This window comes from Myxocyprinus asiaticus, chromosome 15 (genome assembly GCF_019703515.2).
Source record: "Myxocyprinus asiaticus isolate MX2 ecotype Aquarium Trade chromosome 15, UBuf_Myxa_2, whole genome shotgun sequence".
Lineage (NCBI taxonomy): Eukaryota > Metazoa > Chordata > Actinopteri > Cypriniformes > Catostomidae > Myxocyprinus > Myxocyprinus asiaticus.
Window position 1 is genome coordinate 37,448,529 of NC_059358.1, and position 6,065 is coordinate 37,454,593.

The 6,065-nt window shown below is 40.7% G+C and overlaps 1 protein-coding gene across 1 annotated transcript in view; it reads right to left on the reverse strand.

Moving 5' to 3' along the window:
• The window catches only part of LOC127452497 (patched domain-containing protein 3-like), a 36,859-nt gene that overhangs the window by 5,224 nt on the left and 25,570 nt on the right, over positions 1-6,065 (reverse strand). The gene's annotated exons all lie outside the window — the stretch shown is intronic.

The window sequence follows — 6,065 nt, forward strand, 5'->3', positions numbered from 1 at the left end:
TATGCACATAACAATAAGGTTAAATATGAACATATTTAAATGTGCTTTTTTAGATACGTATTTTAGATTGCGATTGCTAAGATTTCTGAATGCCACCTTTCATCACACACACGTGTTTGAATCCTTGTGAACTTCAGAGAAAATGTTTGTTTCATTCGCACGTTTTGCGAGAAGATAAGCCTCTAAACACTAAAGAGAGGTAACATACAGTAGAGACTTTGTAATGCAGAAGACTCTTCTTCAAAATGAGCTGTGAAAAATAAAAAATCCGAGACTGACACTTGGTCCATTGGTATCTTCCACCTGAGAGTGCCCCTCCCTGGTACAACATTGAACAAGCAATCCTTGCCCCAGTCTCACCATTGCAAAGTCTTTCTATCAAATTGCCTAGACAAGTAAAAATGCATCCCATCATTTCACACTTACATGCAGTATGGACAAAGGTTTCCCGTATGTTCAATTTTGAAACTTACCTAAATGTTTCTTTAAGCATATGGCTGAACCCCAAATTGTATGTATTAACAAGTTCTGTTGTAAATTGTTAACTTAAATGTAGCTAATTAATGTTAAGTAATAAGAATTACTATTATTGTGTTTGAAATAATGGGAATTGTATGCTTGCTGTTATGAGTCTTTACGAAAGTTCAAACTACATTTCCCATGAGGCTGTGCGGTACACAACAGACAAACTAGTGTCATGATTGGCAGACAGATCATTCTTAGGGGATAGAAGTTAACTGGCGCTCCCTCATTTCAAGAATGGTTCACCGAATTGGGCAGGGTGACAGCATTTGAAAAGATGTCATACAAACAGCTTATCAGATTAGATGCATATGATAAAAAATTTTCCTCTTCATGTTTATATGTGTATACTCTGGCTTGGACCACGGGAATGTTTGTTGGGGGTTGGGGACTGGGAGGGGGATAGGGAATTAATGGGGATTAAGGGGGATAATGGTTGACTCTGCGCATGTATATTTTCCTTTGTTCTGTGTTATGTTTGGAGACATACAGGTCTTGGAAGGTGGGCAGGGAGGCACCAATAATCCTCTCAGCAGTCCTGACTGTCCATTGTAGTTTCCTTCTGTCTGATTTGGTGGCTGAACCAAACTGGGGGAATTTCTCCTGAAGTCCACTATCATCTCCACTGTTTTGAGCGTGTTCAGCTCAAGGTTGTTGTGATCGCACCAGACAGCCAGCTGATCAACCTCCCGTCTGTATGCAGACTCGTCACCGTTGCGGATGAGGCCGATGACCGTGGTGTCATCTGCAAATTTCAGGAGCTTGATAGTGGGGTCTTTTACAGTGCAGTCATTCATGTACAGGGAGAAGAACAGTGGAGAGAGAATGCATCCCTGAAGTGCACCAGTGCTAATAGTGAGGGTCCCGGATGTGAGTTTCCCCAGTCTCACTAACTGCTGCCTATCAGTCAGAAAGCTGGTGATCCATCGACAGATTGGGGTGGGCATGGAGAGCTGGGTTAGTTTGGTTGAGAGAAGATTAGGCATGATGGTATTGAAGGCTGAACTGAAGTCCACAAATTGGATCCTTGCATAAGTCCCAAGTCTGTCGAGGTTTTGCAGGATATAATGCAGTCACATATTGACAGCATCATCCACAGACCTGATTGCTTGGTAAGCAAAGTGAAGAGAGTCCAGCAGGGGTCCAGTGATGTCCTTCAGGTAGGCTAAAACCAGTTCATGACCACAGATGTGAGAGCGACAGGTCTGTAGTCATTAAGTCCTGTGATTTTGGGTTTTTTAGGGACCGGAATGATGGTGGAGCATTTGAAGCAGCAGAGAAATTCACACTGCTCCAGTGATCTATTGAAGATCTGTGTGAAGATGGGGGGCCAGCTGGTCAGTGAAGACTTTCAGACAGGCAGGTGAATCACTGTCTGGGCCTGAAGCTTTCCCAGTCTTTTGTTTCCAAAAGACCCGGCACACATCCTCCTCACAGATCATAAGTGCAGATTAAGTAGTGGGGGAGGGGTGTGAGACTGGGCTTTTCAAACCTGCAGTAAAATACATTCAGTTCATCAGCCATTAGTTGACTTTCTACAGAGCGAGGAGGAGGTGTCTTGTACTTGGTGATGCTTTTTAGGCCTTTCCACATAGATGCAGGATCGTTGACTGAAAACTGTTTTTTCAGCTTTTCAGAGTAGCTACTTTTAGCCACTCTGATTTCCTTAGTAAGTGTGTTCCTGGCCGGGTTATACAATGTTTTATCCCCACTTCTGTAAGCATCCTCTTTGGCATGATGAAGCTATCTGAGTTTTCCTGTAAACCATGGTTTATCGTTATTAGGGGTGCAAATAATATCAAACAAAAGATGCTTTTGGTTATTATTTACACTTTGTGTAAGTAGCTTGTATTGCTGTTTGCACTTAGTGCAAATAGCCTCTGCCTAAAAAAATAATGGCCGCTGGGGCTAATTGTCGAGAAAACAGGCAGGAGTCAAAACACAGGGAAAACAGGATGGGTAAATAACGCTCAGAAATGTTGACAAGGCAAACAAGACTTCTCACTGAATGCGAGAAAACAGGGAACTTAAATAACCAGAGTAAATGTGAACCAGATGTGAGAGTAATCAGTCTGAGCGGAGGATTATGGGAAATGTAGTTCGTGAGAAGTTAATACTCTGGGGTTTGGCGACCTCTGGCGGCGTACTGGAGAGATAGCAGGCGCTGCAGGTATAACAGTCCTTGCAGTGTGAATGAAGGTGGTGACTATAGATTTAAAAAAATTTTTTTTTTTTAAGTGCCATTTCAAATTACATTTGAATCAATCAATACATTGTTCACTGCATCACAGTTATACTACTCTCTGGACAGAAAAGGAAAAACAGTCAACATAAACAGGGTGAACAACTAAATCAGAAATTAATCTCTTCAATCAGTAACCTGTAATCTGCCAAATAAACACCAGTCGGCGCCATTCTCTTCAAAATGACCAGAACACAACTTGCATGTACATTACAAAGAGGTTTAATGCCCGGCATACATTTCAGAAACAAGTCACATGCAAGTGTGAGGCATACATGTTAAAAATGAAACAGAAGACGTTTAACTGCAGTTCACATTACAGATATACTCATCTCTCTTATGTCTCAACTTTATTTATGATACATTATTCATGTTTTAACTGTTATTTCATGCATATTGTTGTGTCCACTCATGGAGTGAGCAATGTGGCATTAAGGCCCCAACACACTTATAAAGAAGTTCTCCTTTTTTCAGAGGTAAAAAGAAGGATGAAACAGCTGAGCAACGACATACTGTTTGCGAACATTCAGACAACCGCCACGCTTCTGAGGGAGGCATATAAAGGAGCATTTAAATCTGAGGACACTCAAGACTACATGTAAAACATAAACTAATATGACTTGAAAATGTGTTATCAATGACTTAATGTCTCATTCTGTGAGTAGAATTCACCCAATATCAGTAAAAGAAGCTGTTTTAGCCACTCGATGATGATTTAAAGTAATATATATGCAGTATAATGTGTAATTTGTAATGTTTACCTTTAAAATTCATGGCGCTAATGTGCTAACATGCTATACGCGGCCATAATATGCACTGATTACACTCTTTTAATGTAATTTATGATGACACTGAAACTATTTCAAAGATGGGTGTGTAAAAGAGTGTTATTGGGCAGAATGCAGACAAAAGAATGATGATCGGCAAATCTTACTTTGGGCAGATGTGTGAATGGTTTTCGGCAGCAGATGGCACATGTGTGAATGGGCACTGAAAAGTATTTGAGTCTTCCTCGAGTCTGACGAAGCGTACGCGGCCTGAGGTGAAATAAAACTTTGTATACATCTGCTCCAGATACTGTATCCTCTTTTTTTAATAATTATTCTTTATGTTGGCTTGAGAAAGCCAACTGTGTGTTCCTGAACAAAGAGGGGGGGTCAAAATCAAAAGTAACAGTCAGTATCTGGTGTGGCCACCAGCTGCATTAAGCACTGCAGTGCATCTCCTCCTCATGGACTGCACCAGATTTGCCAGTTCTTGCTGTGAGATGTTACCCCACTCTTCCACCAAGGCACTTGCAAGTTCCCAGACATTTCTGGCGGGAATGGCCCTAGCCCTCACCCTCCGATCCAACAGGTCCCAGACATGCTCAATGGGATTGAGATCTGGGCTCTTTGCTGTCCATGGCAGAACACTGACATTCCTGTCTTGCAGGAAATCATGCACAGAACGAGCAGTATGGCTGGTGGCATTGTCATGCTGGAGTGTCATGTCAGGATGAGCCTGCAGGAAGGGTACCATATGAGGGAGGAGGATGTCTTCCCTGTAACGCACAGCATTGAGATTGCCTGCAATGACAACAAGCTCAGTCTGATGATGCTGTGACACACCGCTCCATGGCGGACCCTCCACCTCCAAATCGATCCCGCTCCAGAGTACAGGCCTCGGTGTAACGCTCATTCCTTTGACGAAAAATGCCAGTCCGACCATCACCCCTGGTGAGACAAAACCGTGACTCGTCAGTGAAGAGCACTTTTTGCCAGTCCTGTCTGGTCCAGCGAAGGTGGGCAGTTGTTGTTGCCATTCTGTAATAAGTTTTTATAACTGTGACCTTACTTGCCTAACGTCTGTAAGCTGTTAGTGTCTTAACACAGGTGCATGTTCATTAATTGTTTATGATTCATTGAATAAACATGGAAAACATTGTTTAAACCCTTTACAATAAAGATCTGTAAAGTTATTTGGATTTTTACAAAATTATATTTAAAATACAGTGTCCTGAAAAAGGGACGTTTCTTTTTTTGCTGAGTTTAGTACACTGCCTAAAGTAACACAATAATAATTATAAAATTAGATTCATAATATTAATAAAATACTGCAAACTGTTAAACATTTACCTCCAGGAAAATGGCATCCAGTGCCAACAACAGCAATGTCACCATCATCATCCATCATGCTTCATGAGTTGTGATTGCAGTTCAGCTAATTAGGGTATATTTGATAACATTTTTACATTTCTTTTATCAGACAACAATACATTAAACATTCAGAAAGTTTTTGATTTAATGATAAAACTCAAACAGAAATGCAAATCGCATATCTCTGCACCAGAAAATCGTAGAGACTTCCGAGTTGACTTATTTCACTCAGGATGGCAAGGAGCCTTGATACGTATCACCCTGGTAACTGCTTAGCAACCACATGGGTTTACCCTAGCAACCAAGTAATAAATCACATATCTCTGCACCAGAACATCGTAGAGACTTCCGGGTTGACTTATTTCAGTCAGGATGGCAAGGAGCCATGTTAAGTATCACCTTGGTAACTGCCTAGCAACCAAATGGGGTTACCCTAGCAACCAAGTAACAAATCACATATCTCTGCACCAGAACATCATAGAGACTTCCGGGTTGTCTTATTTCACACAGGATGGCAAGTAGCCATGTTAAGTATCACCTTGGTATCTATCTATCTATCTATCTATCTATCTATCTGATAGACTGAATGGTCTTATAATCTTTAAACTTTTAACTTTTAAAACTACTACTTAAACTTGTAACTACTTCAAACTTAAAACCTTCAAGCTTTTACAACTACTTCAAACTTTCAGGCTAGGCTTTCTCAAGCCAACATCAAAGTTTTTCTTGACAAACTTTTTTTTTTGTAGTTGTTATTATTCTTCTGAGACTAAAATGTCTGACTCTAACTCCCCCTAGAGCTTTTAAGTTACATGCACCAAAGTCACCACAGACCTTCAGACTGGTCTGACTCTGATTGCTATATCTTTTCTAACTGATCAGACTTCCGGTATTCCCGTATCGGACTTCCGAACAGGACTGATTTTAAATTGACTCCCATTCAAGGTGTGAAAAACTTTCCCTGTAATAACTCCTTTAGAGGATTCAATCTACTTACTATCACTCCACCACTCATACTTTCTTTTTTTTTATTAAAAGTTTTTATTGATTCCATATAACATGGAAATCAGGAAATCAGGATTTTGCAAAAGGGATACATTAAGGCACCAACTATATAATTTCTTCTTCTCTATATGTGGCAACACCTCTAAACTCACCAGGGG